This window comes from Dasypus novemcinctus, chromosome 3 (genome assembly GCF_030445035.2).
Source record: "Dasypus novemcinctus isolate mDasNov1 chromosome 3, mDasNov1.1.hap2, whole genome shotgun sequence".
NCBI classification, from domain to species: domain Eukaryota; kingdom Metazoa; phylum Chordata; class Mammalia; order Cingulata; family Dasypodidae; genus Dasypus; species Dasypus novemcinctus.
Genome location: NC_080675.1, coordinates 20,074,839 through 20,099,916, shown reverse-complemented (window position 1 = coordinate 20,099,916; position 25,078 = coordinate 20,074,839). Strand labels below are relative to the sequence as shown.

The 25,078-nt window shown below is 38.1% G+C and overlaps 1 long non-coding RNA gene across 1 annotated transcript in view; it reads right to left on the bottom strand.

Annotated features, from left to right (window-relative positions):
* Positions 1–9,915: 9,915 nt before the first annotated feature.
* Positions 9,916–25,078, bottom strand: part of LOC139438637 (uncharacterized) — a 154,886-nt gene continuing 139,723 nt past the window's right edge. Inside the window, exons 2-3 of the long non-coding RNA XR_011648284.1 lie at positions 20,862–20,958; positions 9,916–10,051 (exon numbers count right to left, since the gene is read on the bottom strand). This is a non-coding gene — a long non-coding RNA (uncharacterized lncRNA). The remainder of the gene's footprint in view (positions 10,052–20,861; positions 20,959–25,078) is intronic.

The following is a 25,078-nucleotide window of genomic DNA, read 5'->3' as shown; positions in this document are numbered from 1 at the left end:
TATTTACCCTTCTAGTGATAGCCTGTGTGTGGGAGATCCTTTAGTTTTGTATCTTTAAAAACTTCTTTATTTTTCTCTCTCTTAAGTCTGTGTTTAGCTGCATATAGACTTCCAGGTTAACAGTTACTGTTGCCATCATATTGAATACATTACCCACTTTCTTCTTGTCTTTATTATTACTTAGGAGAAGTCCTCTATCAATTTGTTATTCCCTTATGAATAATTTGCATGTAAGAATTTACCTCTCTATTTTAATATTCAATAGTTTCACTATTTGTTTATTCAACAAATATTTACTGAGTCTCCTCTCTATGACTTCCACTTCCTATGCTCTGAGGCTATCCAGTGAACAAAATGTATGAACACCCTATTTTTATGGCACTTGGGAGACAGATCATAAACAAACAAAGAAGGAAATAAAATTTCAGGTATTAAAGACTGTTAAGAAGGAAAATAAAACAAGGTAAATGGGATAAAGAGAGACAGGGGATACTCTTTTATATCCTGTGGTCAGGACAGGCCTGTAGGAAGATGAAGTGTAAATATACAGATATCTGGGGAAAGTGTGTTCCAGGCAGTGGAAACAGCAAGTGCAAAGGTCCTGGGGTGAGAATGTGCCTGAATGGATCACTAAATGTCTTTTTTATTTTAGCCATTCTGGGAAGTGAGTATGTCATTGCCATTTTAATTCACATTTAAGGAAGTAGGTTTGTTTATTTTTTATAAGGAAGAAAATGAAGTATACTGAACTATGGTTTGAATGGCTCAGTAAAAGGGGAAATTTTGATGATGCTGGAGGGAATGGATCACTGTAAAAGATAATCCTAAAGGAGATAAGATGGGATCTGATGCACAAATGGAGAGGTTGAACTTTGATTGGAGTACTGCTGGGTACACCTAATGGGATAGATTTTTTGATGAGTGTGTGTGAATTTTTCTGTTCTGATGGGTTATATTTTCTCAGTGAAATAAGAAGCAAGTTTACTAACTGGATCTGAAGAAAGAAAGGGGTTATCAAAATGGAGCTAAGAGGTGAAGAAAGGTATGAAGTGCTTGTCTTGGAGAATGCACATGCTAAGTCTGGTGTTAGACCCTCGGGACTAGGAGTTCAGGGAGGTCCCTACGATGTGTTAGTAGATGACATTATTTCTTCTGCCTAGAACTCAGAATACTTCTCTCTCTCTTCAATGCTGAAAAATGCACAGCTTTTATAGTGTCAACTATTATTTCTTCTCCATTAGGTCCACCATTCTTCTAGAATTCCAATAAGTTATAATTTAGAACGTCTCAATACTACCCCCTCGTCCCTTCTGCTATTAATGATTTACTACCTTCTGTCTCTTTCCTACACTCATGTTGACTTTTGTAGTAACAGCTTCCAGTTCTCTAATTCCCCAACCGTCATGTTGAGAGTTTATGCCGGTATTGAGGGTTTTTAACATTGTTTTTATAACTACTTTTCCAGTTTTATATTTGTCTGAATTAGTTTAATGGTTTCTTGTTCTTTTTTTGAATGTCATTTCTACATTTATCACATTGAACTTCCTAAACAGTGTTTTTAGATTGTTCCATGAGGCCAATTTCAGCAGGAGTGAAATCTGATCATTGATTCCTTTTTGTTGTTTTCATTGTTGGTGGGTTTTTTTTTTTCACTTTGCATTCAACCTTCATTACTCATTTTATTTGTCTAATATTTTCCTGTGAGCACCTCCTCCCTTTATCTTAAAGGCTCTTCCACATCTTCTCCTAGATTTTATGAAATCATTGTAGAGACCCTGCCTCCCAGAAATATCAAGGACACCAAGGATGCAACAGGTAAACCTGTCACAAACAGGCTGATTCAGGTCCCAATTGTGACTGTGTCTGTGTCTTCCCCAAGTCTGAAGCTACTTCTTTCTGTAAACTATAGTCCTAAAGCAATGAGCCATCAATTCTACATTGGCTAAGGTGGATAATGCCCTGCACCAGTTTTCAGATTCAAGGGGGAAGCCTGATTCTGGTCCCATCTCAAGAAGAGCATTTTAAATTCTGTTTAATGTGCAAGAGTTGATCTCCTGCCGCCGCTGCCTGCTTCCAATCTTCCAGGACCCCAGCCCCACACGAGCCATTTTGCATTTCTGTTCTGTGTCTGGACCACAGAGCTTTTGTTTTATTTTGTTTTTATCATATTTTTAAGTCTTCCTATGTGTTTCCCATATTGCTTTATAATTTCCTAATGGTCGTCTATGTTTAGAGTAGAAAGGCACATCAAATTTCTGATTCAACTTCACCAACTTTGACTTGAAGTGAATTTTGTAGTATGCTGCACAATTATTAGAAGAGAAAAATGATGAAAAAAACTAGCTCTTATCAGAATGCTTTCCTGAAAGAAAAAAAAAAAAAAGAAGAAGAAGAGCTTCAGAAAAACACATTCAGGCAAGTTCCTAAACTTTTCACATCTACCAGTCTGTGCTGACTTTGCTTGTATGTACAGTTTGTAAATGATGTTATTCATTTGTCCATTCATTTAGTTATGAAAAAAAGCTATTACTGAGAATCTCTTACATCTGCTTGGCAAGGTGGTAATGATGTAGCAGTGAACGAAGAAACACAGGTCCTCCCTCAAGGAGAATGGAAGCATGGCCAAACAGGGGTCATGACACCAACGAACAAGATAATTATCCCAATAATAGTCTTAAAATAATGGCTAACATTCATTTATTAGTGACTGCATTCCAGGCTCATTACACACTCACTCACGTTTCTGCACATGTAATTTAATCCATATGCCACATTATGAATAAAGCATTATTATTATCCACATTTTATCAAGAATCTGAGGCAGTCAAGTTAAGTAACCTGTCTAAGATCACACAGCTCAAAAATGATAGAGCAGGGATAAAATCCCAGGCTCTATATTCAGGCTTCACAGTCCATGGTGCTTGCCCTGACGCTCTGCCTCTGTGTTCACAAATATTCAGTTTTATACATGCCTGTGGATCCATGGAGGGCATCCACGTGTGGGACATTCGAGGTTAATGTACTGAGCTTCCCCTCAAGGATGTGTTGCATCTCTTGCCTATTCCTCAATATGGGTTTTCTATTGCTGCCATAATAAATTACCACAATTTAGTGGTTTAAAACACCACAAATGTATTAACTGACAGTGGTTGTAGGTCAAAGTCCAATGGACTTAGCTGGTTTATCTGCTCTGAGTCTCTCAAGATATCAGGAGCCTGGGCTCTTAATGGGAACCCCTGAAGAATCCACTTCCAAACTCATTCAGGTTGATGGTGGAATTTAATTCCATGCAGTTATAGGACTCAACTCAGCAAATAGGTCCTTATTTCGTTGCTGACAGTTGGCCAGTTTCTAGAGGCCATCCACATTCCCTGATTCATGGCCCCTTCCTCCATCTTCAAAGCTAGTTAAGTGTTGGCCAAAACTCTCTCACATTTCAAATCTTTCTCTTCTAGCATATCTTTCCTCTGACTCCCTCTTCTGTCACATTTTTGACTAATTCTTCTGTCTTTCTCTTCCATGATGATGTTGCCTTAACCTGCAAAATTCAGAATAATCTCCCTATGTTAATATTGGTTTATGAGTGATTAGTTACCTTAAATCCAACTTCAAAGTCTTCTTCACAGCAGTTCCCAGATTAGAGTTCATTTGAATAACCAGGGGGTGGGTATCTTGGGGAGGCATCTTTGGGATTCTGTCTACAAAACTCTCTTTGAGAACTATCAACGTGCACCAATATCCTACCTGGCAATGCAAATATTCTTCAGGGACAAGCAAGGCGAGATAAGCTGGGTACACCTCCAGAGCATGACACACTCAGGGCATAAGGCAGAAATGTGGGGAACTAAATAACAAAGAAGGGTCCCAGGTGTCCCAAGAAACCAGGAGGCAGCAACAGTATAACTGAGGTAGAATCTGGGGCAGAGGTGGCAGGGAGGGAGGGGGAGGGTTTAGAACACTTAAAGCAGAGAGGTCAAAGGCATAGGTACATGGACTTCACCATGTTGCCCCTCACCCATCCTGATTAGGGTCTTTCTATCAACCGCTATCAGACTTACTGAGGAAACTAGGCGGTGACCCTTTCCCTCCTGCACCTCATGGAATTGCTCTTCAGAATGTTAAACCATCAAAGAATGTACTGATCTATAAAAATATTGATTGGTGGGGTATAGGGGAACCTCTGATGCTTTTATTGTAACATTTTGTGTGATCTATTTATCTTTAAAAATAAAAGGCAATTAAAAAAAAGACAGAAAAAAACTATTGGCTGGATAACCACTGTTGGCAGAGACACCTGGGACCCTTCTTTGTTATTCAGTCTTGCTCCTTATTTGTTCTCACTTTTCTTTGGGATCTATCTCTTGTTCATTCTTTAGAGCATTAGCTTTTGGTACTTAGCCTTTGCTTTCCCCAGCACCATGGACAATTGCTGAGCCATGGGTATTTCTTGGTCCTACTGGTTCCTTGAATATATAAAAGATCCCATCTTCCCAGCCTGCCATCCTGGAAAGGCTGAACTTTACAGCTTGATGCCATTAGCATCAGCTGCTGAACAGAGTAGATCCTGCGTGGGATTTTTTGCATGTTTGGTTTTGTTTAATCCACACATCCAAGGTTCTGGTCCTCTCCCATAGTAGCCATTCTTCCAGTAACCACACTGGTTTAGATACTCCCCCATTCCCAACTAGTGACCGTGTGTCCTGGTTTCCAAGGGACATTCCCTGTTTACTCCTGTTAGCTCTAGGTATTATTGTTCACGGCTCTTTTTTTTAAATCTCAGAACTAGTCTATTTGGGCAATAAATTACAGGGTCGCCACTGCCCATTAGCCACATCAGAGGTGATGTCACCTTTAAGAATGCCAGGCCCTATTTTTTTTAGCTATGCTTCCAGTATCCTACAATGACAAAGAAGCTGCGCTTTTCCAGATCGTACTTCCCATCCACCACAACTGATTTTTGTTTTTCAGTATGAGACTCTCAAGCATACCCCCTTCCATTCTTACCTGCTTCTCATGCTACTTGTTTCCCTATAATTTTTCCCATTGTGTCTTGATGGCCCTTCCATTTTCTGTCTCTTAAATTCACCTGTCACACACATATTGATATTTCATTATTTTCCCTATACTTTTGGATTATGGATTTCTCTTTCATCTCAACTTTGAATTAATATACCCTTCAGAAGGCTTCAGAGAATGTGAACTCCTGTTAGCCCTCATTTCTGAGTCCATTAGAACTTATTCACTGACCCCTTGTGCTGGCCTAACTCTGCTTTTCATGGCTGTTTCATCCTTTCAGTTCTATCCCTTCCCTTTTCCATTCTAAGGCTGATGAAGTCCATTATTTTGTGATCAATCGCACTTCAATTACCTCAGCTTTTAGTGTCAGACTTTAGATGGTCACACCCCACCCTCTCTTGTCTCTCTTTTATACAAATTTTGCCTTTGACTGGTGCTGTGCTTACCACACCTGCTTTTAATTTGGTTCAATTTTATTTCCAAAGGATACCTAAGTAATTCTTCAGTTTTGATAAATATACCCATGCCATCCTGAACATTGTGTTGGGCAGGGGAGAACTATCAATAGATGATATGCCTTAAACATAATTTCATTGGGGGTGAGATGGAGAGAACCCATTCTAGGCAAGCCGAGTCTTAAGTCACCGTGATGGATGTGGACAAGTATTCAAATGGAATGTAACCCACCACAGGTTTCTGGGCACAAGGAATACCCCTCCACCTTTCTCTCCTATTCCCATGATAAATAATCAGTCAGGGAATCCCATTTTTTAGACTCTCTTTATCACACATGGTTTCTAGAGCAGCAGTTGTGCTGGCAAAGTAATTGCATACTGCCCTGTGCATACCAAAGTTTGAAGTCATGTATCTTTAGCTACATGGGACACACCCAGGGTCCATGAATCATGGAAGAAGGGACAGCTGCCTATAATATACAGACCTCCTATCATTCCTAATGCTCGAGTCAAAACACCCTGGTTGAAAACCATTGTTCTGGAGTCATTGTTTACTGGTTTTTGTATGATTGTTTGCGTTTTTTAAGAAAACAACACCCAACTACTCCTTGTCTAGATCTCTCAGAATCTAAACAGGAAAACAGAAATCACTGCAGGTATTTCAAACAAAAAGTATTAAAGACAGGTATAGGTTATAAGCCATAGATTAGAGGAATAAAACCAATAAAAGTTTTACAAAAAGACCGTGATTGATCTGTTATTAAGGGGTTTGTATTAGTCAGCCAAAGGGGTGCTGAGGCAAAATACCAAAAATTGGTGGGTTTTTATAACGGGTATTTATTTGGGACAGGAGCTTACAGATACCAGGCCATAAAGCATAAGTTACTTCCCTCACCAAAGTCTATTTTCATGTGTTGGAGCAAGATGGCTGCCGACGTCTGCAAGGGTTCAGGCTTCCTGGGTTCCTCCCTTCCTGGGGCTTGCTTCTCTTTCCTCTGTGTGCTTACTTCCTGGGGCTCCAACTTAAGGCTTCAGCATCAAACTCCAACATTAAAACTCCAAAATCAAAAAACCCTCAACTCTGTCCTTTGCCATGCCTTTTATCTGTGAGTGCCCACCCACCAAGGGGAAGGTACTCCACACCCTACTGAGAGAAGAGTTACTTGTTTAAGTAATCAAGTAAATCCAACATAATCTCATATGCAAAGAGGAAAAGACCCGTTTACAAATAGTCCAAAATATTTTTTGGAATTCAGCAGTAATATCAAACTGCTACAGCATTTCCTGTGGGAGAGTATGAACCACCTGAGCAGGTCCCCAGGAGCCTGGAGAATAGGCCACTGCTACTGGCCCAGCAGCTGCCCTCCCACTGCCACCCTATGACTGCTACCACTGTCACTGCTACTAGACACAGCCAGAAACCCTCAGGAAGAGAGTGGCTTCTTCTCTCTCATCTTTCACACTCCCTCCAGCACCCCCACTGGCAGAGCCTGTTCTGAAGCCAGTTGACAAGGGAACCTGGAGACTTTAATATGTGGAGTTTTAGGCCCCTATTTTATAGAGTGAAATTCAGAAGCATCTGAATGGAGCTGTGATTGAACAGAGCAATGACCAGTACAAACTCTGTCTCCATCTCTGCCCCATTTTATTTTTCCTTTTTCTTTTGTTTTGTTTTAGAACTGTGATGTGGAATCCTAATCTATAATGCCAGGGAAAGCCAAGCCTCTCCAGAATGGGTTTGGGGGGATCTGGACCTACACCCAATCAGTCTCCCCCTCCCCTTCTGTGGTTGTCTCTATTTAAGCCCTAGGGTCAGCACAAGGCAGTGTGAAAATAAAAATCTAATGGTTGTTTTTTTATGTGATATGTGTAGAATATTTAAAAGTTAGTTCTCTAAGAGCATAGAAGAGATGTGGACCATTTTCCTTATGTAAATAAGGATTAATTACAAGGATACAAGAGATTAGGAGAAACACCTCATCTTCTACAACAGTGCCTAGTAAATAGCAGATACTCAATAAATATGTTTTGACTGAATGAAGGTCACTGATACTTTCTAAGATATGGTCAGTCTGAGTCACAGCAGTTCTAATATCAGCGCAAACAACTAGTCTTAGGGAGGATGGAATCAAGAGCTCATTGGAGTTTGCTGTGTATGTTGGACCCAAGAGTCCTTTACTGTCTTGAGGAAAGGCTAGGAAGGGTTTGGGCTACTTATACTGAGTTGCTCTTGTGCTGCACAGAGTGTGCCATACCTGAAGGAGATCAGGCTCCTTCTACTACAGGACATTTCTGGTTTGCTACAGATTTGAGCAATGACTACAGGGTCAATCAGTAAAGATCAGGATTAAGTGGCTGAATTTTAATTGTGCTGAATGGAAAACTCGGTGGCAACCTCATGCAGAAAGGTCCACTTAAGTCAGTTTTAATCATGGGGCTGTATCTTGGCAGACCTTTAGCTCATGATGGACTCTTCTCCATGTAAGGATGGAAAACATTTCAGGTGAATAATGTGGGCCCAGAGCAACAGTTTGTGATCATGATCTCAAGTCTCAGCACGAATATTTGCTTTTTTATGGAGCTTTACCCTGGACTAACTTCCCCTCTTTTATGTTCCTTTGAGACCTATACTACACCTTTATCGTATCCCATATATCCTGTTGAAATTATCTGTTTTTGCATCTCTCTTATTAGGCTGTCAATTCAGTGTCTTATTCATGTTCTTAGACTATATGTAGTATCTGGCTGGCTCCTCTTAAACTAAAATGAACCTTTGACCTTAAATTAATTGTCCCCACAATAATTATTCTCTCCACCTTCCATAGTAATAGTATTTCAGCAAGACATATCACTGCCAAAAATATATATATATATTGTAGTCTTCCTTCACTTAACTGCAGCCATGAAACTAAGGTTATATCTATGCAATGTGAGTGGAAATGAGGTATGCCATTTTGGGGTCTTGCTCTTAAAAGGATCTGGTGTGAGCTCCAGGGGTCATTTTCTTTACTTCCACTGGCTCAGTGATGGTGAGACCAGGAGAAGCTGTGTCAAGGAGAACAGAAAGGGAGAAAGAAATTATCACCAGTTAAAAATTATAAGAGATGGAGTCTCATTGCTAATTTACATGCTAACTTAATATAATTCTCTAGGTGCAAATTCTTAATAAGCAGATTATCCATCAGGGTTCCAATAAGAAACAAATGACACGTACACAGAAATTAAATTGGATAACTCGAGGAGCAGTTGTTTATTAAATGATCATTTATAAAGATGTGCTTTTTGAAGAACCAAGGAATAATGCAGGACTTAAAGCAGCACCTGAGCTCTTACCATCCCTAGGTCCTAAGAGCAGTTACTCAAACCTTGAGGGTTATTGTTATGAAGAGTAGGAGTCCTTGAGAGGCAGTCCTTTGGTCCAGGGACCATTAAGTCCAAGGCAGCCTCATAGACAGCGAGCCAGGGAATCAACAACCTGACCCCACTCTCAATCCTCATTTTTCTCTCCCACTTGGGCTCCTTTCTGGAAAATGCAAATCCAATAGGAAGCATAGCACACAGGAACTTCTTGATGCAGTCCATTTGAGCCAGCTTCCTGGGAAGAAAGCAGCCTGTAGAGGGTTTTAAAAAAAATGCTTCTGGAAGAGCACAGAGAAAATACCCAGCTTAAAGAGCATCTCAACTATAGAAATAAGAGAAATATAGGTACAGAGCACTATGTTCTGCTTTTATGTTCTCATCTATGTTTAAACATGGATTTTTGAATTAATTTCTAAGCTGCCTAATTAGGAATTAGTTTTCTTCTGTTGCTGATACCACAGTAATGGGGTCAATAAACAATTCAACCAACATTCCTTAGACATCCATTATATAGAAAGCACAATTTTAGGCACTGGAGACTGAGTCTCAGGATTGGTTCCTGAGGCACTGATGGATTACACATATTTTTCATCTAATCTTTTCTAGCAGTTTAACTCAGAGTATCCTTAGTGGCTTGTACTGTCTTTTTAATACTTTTCTTGCGATAGATGAAGCATGATAGTGAAAGCTGCCCACATATTTATTAAACTCATCTTTAGTAAATGTGGGTCTATAGAGAGAAAAGTTAGTGTCTGGCAATAGTGTGCCTAAAAATAGTGAACAAAGAGTCATGCTTATTGCAGCAGAGGTTCCAGGGGAAACAAAAATCACTCTAAGTTATATTATGATGGACGCATGTCAGTCAGAGTTCTTGGTGGCAAGCAACAGAAACCAAATATAAATATCTTAATCAAAAAGAGACCTTTTTGAGGGGATGTCAGGATTATGTGGAACTGATGTAGCCTGACAAGTGAGGACTGAAAAAACATCTAGCTATATTAGCTAGAACAGAGACTAAGCTGCTGTAATAAAAAGATGCCCTAATATTGTGGGTTTTGCTTGTTGAACTTTATTTCAGTCTTACCTAATAGACTAGTCCACGGAGGCAGGCAGGGACCTTTCCAAAAAATCAATCAGGGGACCAAATTTCTTCCATTTTGTTGCTCTGCCATCTGACCTGCCTTGTCAGAACTTTGCTGCTGTCATGATCTCATTTATATCTGTAGAAAAGAGGAAAGAGAGGAAATACAGGGCAAGAAAATGGGTCTATTTGTTGCATCCATCATTTTTGCTCACATCCCACTTACATCACTCAGCCACACCAAGCTGCTAAGAAGGATAGAAATTTGGACCTGTAATTGTCAGCCATGTGCCAGCTTAAACTCTCTTGCCAAAATGATTAAGAGAATGAATGCTGTGGGAGTGTTAGCTATCTCAGCCGCATTAAGGAAGCTCCAAAGGGTTAGCCAAGAAGTCACACAAATATCATTCTGAAGAAAGTTTGGTTCATGTGCTTTTTTTGCCACTACAACGTATCTAACCTCTTACTGTCCCCATATATTTACTTCATCCAATTAAATTTCAGAATCGCAGGAAAGAATGCCTTATTGATGTAGCTAAAGTCAACCAGAGCCCACCAATGGGTACACTGAAACAGGGAAAGATGTGGTCTATTCCCATTTTCACTTCCACAGTGGGGTACAGCACTAACACCTCCAAAAATATACATGATGAGGAATTTCCCCATCTTGGAAACCAGGGAAGAGGGGGTTTGATATTGAAGAGCTGAAATCTACTACAAAATAGATCATAATCAAGAAGACTAAGTTTACCATAGAATTATTCTATTAAGACTGTCTTTCATTTACTTCATTCATTCATTCATATATTACAAACTCATTCATATATTACAAACTGAAGTATTGGTGGGAACATGGTGAGAATATCATTATAAGTTCTAAACCAAAATTCTTGACACTATCACAGGAAGAAAACAATGGTCATGGTAAATTATTGAGTTTTCTTATTTATCTAATAGCTTCCAGGTAATATCAAGGAAATAATTCTCAGGTACAATGCTAAAGTGGTAGAAAGTATATGAACTTTGGAATCAGATAAACCTGGATTAAGCCCACATAATATAGCTTAACCAAATAACTTTACCTCTTTGAAATTCAGTGTTTCATCTGTACAGTGAAGATAAAGATCTTACCATATAGGGCTATTAAAAAACTAAATTAGAGCATGAATAACAACTGCTTAGCATATGATAGGCACTTAGCAATTATCTATTTCATTTTGTACCACTTTCATTCCCCAGATACGCTTCATTTAGTTGCCAAGATAATGTGATGACTGCTTTAGGGATACAACATGTATTCTAGTTAAAAGGCATCATTTCTGGCCAGAAAACATATGGCCAACACACATGAATACACTGAATTGCATAGGCAGGTTTTCTAATGATTACTTCTTCCTCATCCAAATTATTGTTTAAGCCTGTCTGGAATTCTAAACAGGTAATCAGGTGCGATCTGATTGATTTAAGAGGGGAGCCAGGGAGTATTGTATTATCCATTCAATCGTTATTGAAATATAATTTTCAAAAAGTTAAAAACCTTTCTGTCATACAAACAGAATAAGTATGTGTCTAGTATTTTACTCAACCAATTAATTAATAAAGGAACCAGATGATAAAGCTAGTTCAAAGCATCTTGAGTACTGGTGATTTATATAGTCAGTTGGTCAAAGGAATACTGAAATTAATTTGATAATAGATACAAAATTGACCTATAGGGCAATGAAACAGTCAGCTTTGAGGATATCTATTCTATTAGAGAGACATCTACATACTAACTTATAACTAGTTGGTATCTGGGCTTTAATCAAACAGTGAAAAAGCAAAGTCAAATATGCATTCTCCTAGATCACCAAATAAACCCATGTAAACCTGTTAAACCATGCCCCAATATGACATTGAAAAGACATGACATCAGTCTTTTGCCTTACTTCCAAGTTTTAGATATTTTTTTCTTAACACCATTAAGCCCATTGTTGACTGAATATTGTATATGTTCTCATTGAAAGCCTTATTGGTTATTCAAAAAGAATCCAACTGCACACATCACCATTTCCAACTTTGAAATTAACTAATGCAACAATCATTTTTCTAAGGGACACAATTATCTCTTTGGCCTCCTCTTCTTAATCATAATTTCACAATTCGTTAAAAAATGACACATCTGCAACAGACATTTTGAACAATAACAGAAATTATTAAATACCTGAGAAATTATTGGCACTGGGTAATTCCAAGACGTTTTGTACCAGAAAATGCCCACCCTTTGCCGTATCGTCCCACACAAACCATTCCAAATGAAGAGAAGTATATTTTTAAGGTTGATATCCTCTAAAAGTGGAAATTCAGGTTTTGAATGTCAGTCAAACTGTCGGTAGCTTTGGGGCTGCCTGAGGCAGAACTGTAAAATCTGCTAAGTATGATTACTACATTCTCTAATGCTCTTCCTGAGTTCTCTCTACTCTCTCTGCCCATCTGTCCATATCAGTATTCACTGAGCTTGTCTATCCAAGCTACTCTCCCATGGTACCCTATACAGGCTGTCCTTTCTAACAAATGCCTCATCCTTCCTCATCTCAGAAAGTAAGATAATACAAAAGAATGAATATATATATGTATATATATATATATATAATATTTTATTTCACTTATACTTATTAATGGGAAGTATTGCCTGTTGGCCTACTTCCCTGACATTGATATCAATTTGGACACCATTCTCCTGATTTCTTGTCCCGTATTGACATTTTGTACCACAGCAACTGCCAAAATATCAGTTTCACAAAATGAATCAATAGGAATACAGCATGATCTGATATTGAAATTGTGAACTATTTGAGCTTGTTTGTTCATGACCAACAGATATCAAGTGTCACTGTTTCCCTTGAAAGTATAAAACATCCAGCAGCACCACTTTAAGTTTACGGTGTTGCTACAGGGAACATAAGTACAACAGTTTGGGAACTGTGGTGGCTTGGAGCTATATACCCCAGAAAATCAAGTTCTCAACCTTAAAGCCATTCCTGTGGGTATGAACCCTTGTGAAGAAGACCTTTGATGAGGTTAACTTCAATTAGGTGTGGTGCAACTGAATCAGAATGGGTCTTAAGCTTATTAGGGAAAGTCTTGTAGGGAAGACCCCAGAGAAAGAGAGAAAGCCAAGGAAGGAATCAGAAGATGGAAGTCAACACAGCCCAGAAGAGAAAGGAGAACCCAGGAGAAGCCGTCATGTGCATTGCCACATGACAGAAAAGCCAGGGACCAAGGATCGCTGGCTGCCAGCCCCAGAATGTCACCCTCTTCTGGGAGAAAGCATTGTCTTGATGATTCCTTGGTTAAGGACTTCTACTCTCAAAACTGAGCCAATAAATTCCTGTCGTTTAAGCCAATGCATGGCATGTATTTGTTTTAGCATCCAGGAAATTATATATGCTAGAATTTATATTCTAGCCAATATATGCTAGAATTTATATTCCCAAAGAGTTTATTATCAAATATTAATTTATTAAGCATTTGTTTATTATCCTCAATAACTATCATGAAAATCAAAAAATACATTTTGTAAGGTCAGCATTTGGGTCGATCAAGTCTGGTTTTCAAAAATGAAAGATGAATTTTTGAAAGAACCTTAAAATAAGAGTAGTGTTTTTGACAGGTGAATTTGGAGTCCAGGGGAATTGTGATGTCAGAGTTATAGATCATTCTGAATTGTTTTAATGCAACTTGTAAACAAAGTTCTGTGGATGAAATGATAAGTACAACAATGGTCTTCACTCAAAGAGGCGTTTGCAAGTTGCCTAAGATAGTGAAGGATGTATGGTGGGGGGGGGGGTAGAGAATGGGATGGAATAATCAAAACCAAGACCAGAATATGGATTGGAGCCATATTTAGAATGCCTTTGATGCCTGCATAAGAAATTGGTATACAGTAAGAAAGAATGTAGATCTCTATAGGTATCATTACTACCAAAATAGTGGGAAATACCAAGGACTTCTCTTTCTACATATGCAACTCTAAAAAATTGTCCAGAGCAGTATTCATTTCTTTCAACACAGATCTATCAGATTAATGTGCAAACGTTCCATACCAGATGAGCAACACATCCTGAAACTGAAAAGAAAATCATTTTCCTGGTTTAATTCCCAAATGAATCAAATTTCCCAAATGACTGATCCCTACTTTTGTCAGACCAGAGTAAATGTATGGATTCTGCCATAAAAAAAACTATTAATTTTCCCCAGACCTTTTAAAGGTGCTTTCTAACACTAGCACAATAATTTAGCAGCTACTGACTGATATGGTTTTAAGCTTAAGTGGAAATTATTTTACTCATATATCTAAACTTTATTAAGACTTATCAGAAACCCACACAACCTAGAAACATGCATATACTGAGTAAGAAATTAATGTACCTCACAAAAGATTACAGTACTCATTAAAAATAGCCCACTACCCATGAAGCATTATTACCAACTGGTCAAGTAAAGTGTAAGTCCTTAACAAGAATGACAAAATATTTTAACAGGGCTTTCTTAATTTAGGATGAAGTTCTTGATAGTTCATAATATTTGCCCTGAATAGATATCCATGGAAACCCCAAAACTGACCTGCAAAGTATAGAATTTAAAATCTGGTATAAACTCTATTTCTAACAAGGACCAGCCTAACTAAAATATACAGGGTTCATTTCAAAATACAAATAGATGCCAGATTTAATCTCCACAACTACCCAAAAAGGTCTTACTGATTTTACCACTTTATCTGATGAGAAAACTGAGGCTCAGAGAGTATAAATGATGGCTAAAGATCATAGTCAATAAAAGATACAATTCTCTAATCCAGGGCTTCTGACTCAAATGGTATATGTTTTCTAATAACTATCTTACCGCAGATGACATAGATGATTGACTCACGAATATGATTTGAGAGGCTCTTTCATGTTTTCCAGCCAACACATATATCCTCTTCCCCTGCCAGGAACCCAAAGGTCAGCCAGTTTGGCCATTTTCTTGGGTTTAATCATTAGATAACTTTCAAAATGAAAATGTTAATTTGGTTGGATATAATACATGCAAACACTTCTAATATATTTTCTGACACATGAAAAGCACTCAATAAATGCTTATTATTTTTTAATGAATGCATTAACAATCTCTTCAATACATCATTTGTCAAGTTAACTGTCACTTAACACAGAGTAGAATCAGAGAGATCAGGACAAGGACACATAAATCTGATTGGGGTAGGGAAGTCAAAAAGAATCTGTTCCAAACTGCACACTGATTCATAGATACTGGCAGATGAATTACTGTTATTTTTAGTATTGATGTTGTTAAAGAGAAAAGAAGGATACTGCAGGCATGCTTTAACTTCTTCACAGTGTTGCTTCAGGGCAGCCCTAGGGATATTTATTCTTCTGTGCACTCCTCTTTTCAGCACTGAAGTGCTGGCAATCTGCTCTGCAATGCTGGATGGGTGTTAGAGCTAGTAGCAATTGGAAAGTAGTGCTAAAATTGAAAGAAAATACAAGAATCTCTATACTAAGTTGCTGAGTTCCAGATCTCCACTGAATCACTTCTGATAGTTTTAAGGTTTTGAAAATGACTCCTTAAGAAGTTAGATGTGAAGGGTTCTGTGTATCCATCTTTGTCTGTCTTTACACTCAGGGTAGCTGCATAAACTTCCATTAACTATCGCTCAAATAACACTTCCTAGGGCAAGTCCATAATCTGTCTTCAGTTAGGAACTCTTTCATAGCTTATAATTCCTTGCCCCCAACTGTCTGGACCATCTGCATGCTTCTCTCTTCCTGAGGAAGGACTCTTTGTGCCAAGTCCTTCTCCACCTCTCGCACCTCACTCGGTGGAAAGAACATACAGATATAACTCTAAGTTGGCAGGCGATTTTAAAACACTAGCATTTACAATAACTCTAGATGATATATTCTAAATCTGCTTTATTTCAAGCTGCCTACAGTGAAAAGCACTACTGATATGAAGCCAACACTAGAGAGACAAATTTTATAGTAATGGACAGCATGATCATCTTGGAGAATTTTAATGCATTCTTTCTATCAACTTTTCCAAAGAGCCCAGCTGACTAATTTTGTGAATTTTACAGTCATTAGAAATATTTTCTCAGATCGCTGAAAACTTATGTACTGCCCAGAGTTGTCCTATTCTCTCCCTCTTTTACTTCAAATGCACCTCACCTTGAGCACTTCAATACTTGGTTTATCATACAAACAATGAGTATATGTGTGAGTGTGTGCTCAGAAACCATTAAACTTAGTGGCTTTTTATGAAAATTGAACAAGTCACCTGGAAAGTTATATTCTTCTCGATGGCCATCCAGAGTTACTGGGGTATAGAGGAACCATCCTTCCAACTCAGAGGACCCATTATTCTGAGATTCTCTATTTTGGTTGACATTGGACTCACCTGAGAAGCTTTAACAAATGAAGATTTGGAGGTTCTTCCCTGAGATTCTGATATAACTGGATAGGTGGTAGCCTGTGTACCTCAATTTATACAGGGACATCAGGTGATTTTACTATGTAGCCAAGGTTGAGAGTCACTGCCACATAGGGAAGGGCCTCTACCTTGCGCCTTGCTTCCAGTGGTGGACACCCACACACACCAGCATGCCAGCGGCATGTTACACTTCTTTGAAATGTAAGATACTTAGAATGTGTACCTACTATGGGCCAGCAGCTGCACTAACTACGTTGCATTGTCTCATTTCATTCTCAAGACAATCCTATAAAGATGGTATTAAATTGCTATTTTTCAGATAGTGAAACTAATATGCTCCTGTCAAGATGACAAACTAGCTACAACTGTTGGCTGCCACCCGTCAAAATAAACCCTGGAGAAACTACTAAAGCAAGAGGGAAGGAAGCCTGGATCTAAAGAACTAACAACAACAAAGCTGCCAGAAACTCTTGGGAATTCTGAAGGGTCTTGTGAGCTGACATGTATTTATGAAAGATGGGAAGGGGTTGCTTTGCTGCAGTCTGAACCAGACATTAGACAGAGGTAGCAGGGGAGGAGAGTTTGAAGTGTTTTCAGTCCTGCTCTTGCCTCTTCACTCTCCACGTGCACTCGGGAGCTCTACCATCACCTCAGAAACTGACAGCCACCAGAGTCCACAGAGTAGCAACAGAGCAAGAAGAGACCCTGGGGGGTGGGGTGGGGGACAAGGTGATGAAATGGGTCTCCAGGGGCCGTGGTTCTCCGTCTTGTGTTTTTCCTCCCCTAAACTTCAAAAATTAAAGAAAGGGATCTTGTAACTTCCAATGCTGAAACTTTCTTAGAATTTAAATGAGAATTCTTGACCAGTGGAGATTTATTAGTCATGTTGCTAATATTTACTGTATTAATGAAAAGATATACACAAATATAATGATATTGTAAAAATATTTGGGGAACTTTATTTCAATGTGATTGATGTCCTTTGTAATCACATATTTTCTCTTATGCATTTAAAAGTGGTATTCTAAGAAGGGTTCTAAAGACTTCCCCAGATTGCCAAAGGGGCCCATGCATACAAAAGATAAGGAAGACCTGCCTTAATTTCCCTAGAAGGAACACAGAGAGGATTTGGCTTTTGGCCCTTTCATAATACATAATACTAGACTGGCAGACTCAGTATTCATTCATGCCTCTGTCTAATTTGCCTTCATATTCTGCAAAGGATGGAATGTTATATACTTACATTTCCCAGTTTTCCAGGAGAATACTTTCTAAGTCATAGGCTATGTATGTGTGTGTTCATGCATATGTTTGTATACCTGTAATCTATACCTGTATCTATCTACCAATATATGTATGTGTGTGTGTATATATATGTGTATATGTTTACATGTGGATAGATAGAAAGTAGTTAGATAGAGATTGCTCTTCAGAGTGGGCATGCCTAATTGTCCCCCCACCAGCAGGGTGTGAGGGTTCTTTATCTCTTATCTCCCTGCCAGCACTTGGAAATGTTCCATTTTCCAATTTTTGCCAGTTCAATTGGAGAATTGGAGGCCATCCAGGTGCCCATCACTGGAAGTATAGACAGAGAAAATATTGGGGAGGCATGCAATAGAATAAAATGTAGATTTTTGTACACAGTGATACAGATAAAACAACAATTGGCAATGTGTGGAAAAGATGACAGATAAGATCTATTGGGCAATATTATATATGGAAATTAGACCTCTGTGTAAGTAAAACAATAATCCATGGATTACATAAATATGTACAAGTAAAAGGACACATAGCAAGCATATTAGAAGGTTTGCCTACAGGAAACATGGATTTTGGGACTGAATAATGGGCACAAATAGCAAATGGAAAAATACAAGAGAGGAGCTTTGCACAGAACAATGATAACAGTGTCCACTGAACTGAGAAGGTGATTAACGCACCCTTCTCATGTAAGTGCTCCTTCCAAAGAAGACAGGCGCTAAATCAGAGAGTAAGTAATTTTTCTAAACTTACATTTAACCAGTGATGGAGATAAGTATCAAAGATAGATCTTGCTTCTCAAATTATGGCTAGTAAGAAGCCAAGGAAATATGCATGGCACTATGTGTATTTACATTTATTCTCTCAATTAGATCATCAAAATTACTGTATGAGCTATATATCAATATTTTTATTTTCTAGAAGCAAATACTAAGGCTCATAGATATCGCATAACAAGTCACACAGCCAGGAATTCAAGCCAAATTTGAAAGCTCTCTGATGTCGAAGTTCATGGTGTCTGATGTACATCATGGCCTCGATTAATCCCCCACTTCTACATTCATGGTTTACTTTATTAGCATCTTATTTAAGGTGCGATTTTCCTAGTAGCTATTCTGATTATTTAAGCATCTGTAGATTTATAGCCCTACCACCATACAAGAGTTCCCTGTTCTCTTTTTCCAAAATGTTCACTGATAGTAAGATTTCCCTGTGTCCCATCTTGAAATGAAACAACCAACTGTGGCTGGAGAAGCATTTCTTTTAACTGCTATGATCTGTCCTGACATTTTGTATGGCTGTTAACATTAAAAAAAAAAAAAAGCTCAGCTGCTTTTAGAGAGCTCTGAATTAAGAGTCTTATAACGTTGATAAAGCATCATTTATTCCTCTAAAGTATATAGTAAAAATTCAGTCTTTTCATTTACTCAAAATGAAAACCATTAGAAGTGTTTCAGGTATCTCAGGTGAATTGTGAAGTTAATTTCAAAAATAATGAACCACTTTCTGAACAAATAGGTCTGCATAAAGTGACACTTTGAGAGGTGATGCACTTCATTTGTTTGCAGACCACACACACATTGCTATTCATGGAAGGAATGAGAAGCTTCTAGGAACGGATGGAAAGTTACTGAGAAAATTTAATGTCATCGCTTCTCTGATTAGTGTGAAAGATAGAGGTGATTTCCAAACCTTGAAGGAATAAGCAGCTTCAGTCCTGCTAGCAACAGCTGTCTTCATCTGACGTTTAAGGAAGACAGATCTAGAAGGACTTGATTTTACCATCACCTGACAAAGGATCTTCAAGACAATTAATAGTACCGCACTTAGGAAAGAAATCAGAATGATGTGATTCAGCTTTGCTTTAATATCTTCTGACCACCATCTTCCCCAGGATATTCCCTCCAGCAATGGCTCCAGAGTTTAGCTGTAAACACAGAACAAGCTGAACTTTTTGAGTTCTAAAAGGAAAATTACATTTGCAGGTAATATTTCTTCTCCTGTTGGAAGAAGCGCATCTTTCAGATAGAAAGAGCCAATCAGCCAAACACAGGCCATTGCAGGATCACAAATAGCCTTCCCCCTGTCTCCCTCAATACGGATCTCAACAATCCACACTTCAGGGGGAAACCCAGGAAAATGGAAACTAAAAGCACTGAATTAATTAAGTCCATAAACAGTGCCTGGTTATTATATCCAAAACACAAGCAGATTCTTAGAATAACAGATGAACAGGGATAGACAGAGTTCTTGTCCTAATTGAGTCTATCTCATAGGAAAGAAATTCTACAATTATCTTTTTAATGAAAATCTTAATAATGAGAATCTATTTTGTGCCAGATGCTATGCTAAGTACTCAAGATTATCACCTTTAATTCTCACAACTATTTGAAATAGATATTATTTGTCCACTTTACAAATAAAGAAATTAAGACTTAGAAACAATAAATCAATTTCCCAAGACTGCAAAATAAGTAAGCTATAGAGTTTGAATTCAATTCATATACAAATTAAAGTATTTCAAGATTTAATTTCCTTCTAACATTTACCTGCTAATATGATTCATTTATAAATCAGTGCTATTCCTTTCAGAAATTACTACCAAATATACATATAAAGATGATCTACCATGATCATATCTGATTCTATGCCTATTTTCTTTCAATCTATCTATTCCATCACCTATATTTTGGGTTGCCAAATCTAAGTCAGTAAGGATTTATCCAATAGGATTTTCCTTTATTTTTACTTCAACAGATATTTCGAATAGCACCTTAAAACTAATATTTGAAATAATTGCATTCAATTATCTCTTAGGCTCTCTTCATCTGGAATGTGAGGGTTGTTAGGATAGCATTTGTATCTCTGCCATAGACTGGAAGATTTTCTTCCTTCATCCCTGAGATTGAAACAAGACTAACCATTCATAGTGCTGCATTGTATCCTTGGATATTATTTTATTTCCTGAGGGAAAGTTTATAATCTACAAAATGAACTTATTTCAAGGATTAATTTTCATCTAAAATTTAATAATATGGTTCATTATTAAATCAACTGTTATCCCTTGCAGAAAACCTCAAATATAGATTTAAAGTTGATCTACCATGATCACATCTGGTCACTCCAAAGAGTAAAGAAACAATTCTGATCTTTATAATCCAACATACGCATTATGAACTTGAAAAAGGGTAAGGTACCAGAGATTCAATAAAACATACCTCCTTGTATCTGCCCTCCAAATGCAAATTTCTTTCCAGGCTTTGAACTTAATCCAGCAGTAGGCAGGACCACCTACTGTTTTCTCTCTTTGTTGACCTAGGAGAGATGATTCATGCATTGATCAAGAAGGAAACAACCATCCATCAAGTTAAGAGCCTTTGGCTGCACCAAACATCAGCAAACCCAGCCAGCATGCTCCCTACGTTAACGTTCTCTTGCACATTAATTTCAAACCTGCACCCTGTAGATATATTTGGAGCAGTCTCAGGCTACTGTTCAACAGACAAATAAATCACATTTAATAGGCACTGTGCAGCATCGAATACAATCCACATAACTAATCCATATAAATCAACGCCTCAGGGCAAATGTTTCAAACACCCTGAACCTGGAGGAGAAAGAAAACTATATATAGAGAGAGATGCACACACACAATATTAGTGATAGTAGTATTAACACAGTAAATTAAACAGGACCTGACCTGAGCATCACTCAGACATTTAGGAAGAAAATGAAATCATAAATTGGAAAAGAATTTGGAACTTGTTTTTTCTTGCATCCTACCCAATTCAAGATCCCCTTCTGCAATATTAAAACCCATAAGACATCTGACCTCTGTTTTAACAATTCTATGATGGCAGTGAAAGAAGGTTGTAACCTTTCATTTTTGGATAAGTCTAATTCTCAGAAATTTCTTTTATGTAATATCCTCAAACCCATCTTTTTATCTTCTCCCCATTGGTCCTAATTATCCATTAAACAGATACAGAGGAATATCTAATCCCTCTCTCAAATAACAATATGTCAAAAACGACCACAATTATTACAGTGGCAATTTCTCTGATTTTTCTCAAAGCCTTGCTCAAGGTGGCTATTTTCAGGAAATCTTATAGCTTTGTTCTGAAATCTTCTGTTTGTAATGTACTTCCTCTTCCCCCAAAACATAGCTTCTTTTTTTTAAAGATTTATTATCTATTTCTCTCCTCTTCTCCCCCTCCCCCAGTTGTCTGCTCTCTCTGTCCATTTGCTGTGTGTTCTTCTGTGTTCCCTTGTATTCTTGTCGATGGCACTGGGAATCTCTGTCTCTTTTTTGTTGCATCATCTTGCTGCATCAGCTCTCCATGTGTGCGGTGCCACTCCTGGGTAGGCTGCACTTCTTTTCACATGGGGTAGCTCTCCTTACAGGACACACTTCTTGTGCATGGGGCTCCCCTACACAGGGGACACCCTTGTGTGGCATGGCACTCCTTGCGTGCATCAGCACTGTGTGTGGGCCAGCTCACCACACGGGTCAGGAGGCCCTGGGTTTGAAACCTGGGTCTCCCATGTTGTAGGCAGACACTATCAGTTGAGCTGAATACGCTTCCCATAGCTTCTTTTTTTGCATTGTCATCTAGCCTATGTAGATTTAGATTTAGGTTTGTTGAGACACTCAGCTTCCATGCTGGATGAAATCAGAGGGAAACGGACTTGGCCCAGTGGTTAGGGCATCCGTCTACCACATGGGAGATCCGCAGTTCAAACTCCGGGCCTCCTTGACCCGTGTGGAGCTGGCCCATGCGCAGTGCTGATGTGCGCAAGGAGTGCCGTGCCACGCAGGGGTGTCCCCCGTGTAGGGGAGCCCCACACGCAAGGAGTGCATCCCGTAAGGAGAGCTGCCCAGCGCGAAAGAAAGTGCAGCCTGCCCAGGAATGGTGCCGCCCACACTTCCCGTGCCACTGACGACAACAGAAGTGGACAAAGAAACAAGACGCAGCAAATAGACACCGAGACAACCAGGGGAGGGGGAGGGGAATTAAATAAATAAATAAATCTTTTTTTAAAAAAGAAATCAGAAAGCTCTGGTGAGAAAATTGGTTTTAACCTTTCATTTGAAAAAGTTTCAGGCCTACGAAATAGTTGCACAAATGGTACAAAGAATCCCCTATCCTCTTCACCCAGATTCTCCAAATGTTAATATCTTATGTAACTATAGCATAATTTTCAAAATTAGGAAATTAATATTGATATCATACTATTACCTAATCTTAGAACTTTGTCCAACTTTCATCAATTTTCCTACTAATATGTATTTTTGATCCAGAATCCAATCCAGGGTCATCTAAGTTGGGAATCTGAAAGTTCACTAAAAGTACACACTGAGTGGAGATAATTGTATGCATCCCTTCCTATAGTTGTACTCTTTCCCCTTCTGAAAACAAAAAAAGTTCTTCAGCAGAAGTCTCATTTAAATAAAACATTACTAGAATAATAGCAATGACAAATTAGTCCGGAGCAATTGACAGAGTCAAGGTGGTAACCATGATAAGTAGCTTTTACATGAGAAGAAGTCAAGGCTATTGCATGAGAATAAAGCCAATGTCTTCCATCACTACTGGAACTGATTTGCACAGAGACTACGATGTTATCATGGCTATACAGAGGAGCACAGGGATTTCAAAGAAACCCAAGGCATTAATTAAAGCAATTAAAACTTTCCTTGTCTACCATTACTAAAGGGGAAAGAGCAGCCTTCTGTCTCAGTGTGTGATTGCCCTTGAGCAGCTCTTGCACCAAAATCTACTGAAGGATCAGTACTTACTCTTACACGTGTAAGTCAGGTGGGCTCAGGTATTTAACTTGTTGCATGGCCTCGGAAGTGAAATGTAGAAGGTTAGTCTTCAAGCAGTTGTTCACAAATTAGTGTTATTAAACTCCTTCAAAAACATTTCTAGTTAAAAGATTCATACATGTTCATAAGTACACACACACCCACATTCCAAAAATGCCAAATGCATTCTGTAGATTAGGTTTCACTACACAAAAGTGATATAATTAAGAAGACCTGATAGCAGAAAATGCCAAGCCAAATAGGGATTTTGTAGAAGAAATTAGAAATAGCCTCTCACTAGCTAGAGGAAAATAGTTGATTTATGTTGCATCTTGATCTTGCTGATGACAGGCACTGAAGACCCGCAGATGTTTATATTCCAAAAGGAGGGATAAAATCATACTGTGACTAAATGGTCATAGTTATTTAGTCATCATGACTAAATGGAAAGACAGAGGCTAATCCTGAGTGATAGAAGACAGGACCTGGTAAAGGGAGCAGAAACTATCGATAGAGTAGATTCTAAGTATGCAGTCCAATTAATGACAGGAAAGCTTGACTGAGCACACTTGGTGTGCAGTCAACTTTTTCTTTGTTACTGTGAATGAATTTCTGCTCTTATAAAAGGCATATCAAAGGCTGGTATCTCTTTTGGGGCACAGATGCTGTTTCTTCTCTCTTTCTCAAGGACATAGCTTCAGCAATTGTCTCCTCTATATTTTTCCTGCATCAACAGCTTTTCTCACTTTACACTCTGCTCTACTAGATCATTCTCATTGATATACTTGCAACCAATAATTTCCCCATCTCAATAATAGTAATAATAATAACCTTTTATGACCCCACAATTTCCTTCATTTTCTTCCCATTTTTTTTTGTTTTCCTTATTCGCAAAACTCTTCAAAAAAAATTATCTGTATTTGCTTGCTATCTCCAATTTTCCTTTTCCTCTTCTTTCTTAATCACCTTTACAACAGGCTATCAACTATCAAGATCACCAATCACCTCCATGTTTTTAAATTCAGTGGTCAATTTTTCAGTTATCATGTTATTTAATCTATATTACAGTAACTAGAAGAAGGTCTGGCACATAACAGATGTCCAAGAACTATTTGTAAATTAGTTAATGAATTAAATGGAGCTAACCAATAGTCTAGAAGACTTTTTTAAACTATAAAACATTGGATTAAATATATTCAGAGTAAAAAGTAGGGGTAAAATATATGCCAAAAGATCTTTAAAATATGATTAATGCTTGAAAGAGAAAGTTCACCAAACAATCAATTTCTAGACATGTTTGCAAAAAGTCAGTGTCATATAATAATATTCAATAAAATAGAAAGAAAACGCCTTTCACATTAAGAAAACAATGCATTTAAACATCAAGAAGATAAAATACAAAATTGAAATAATTATAAATTCACCTTTGCCATTTTTGAAACATTTAAAGGAATATTCAAGACTCCAAGATTTACAGAGAATGAAATGGGAATAAAGAGGAGAATTCAAAGGTTAGGAAGGGGATTCTAAGAGAGTTAATTAATAAAAATAAAAGGAACAACAATAACCTAACATCTGGTGAGCCCTTAAGTATGCATCAGGTACTAATTTATTAAGCACTTTATA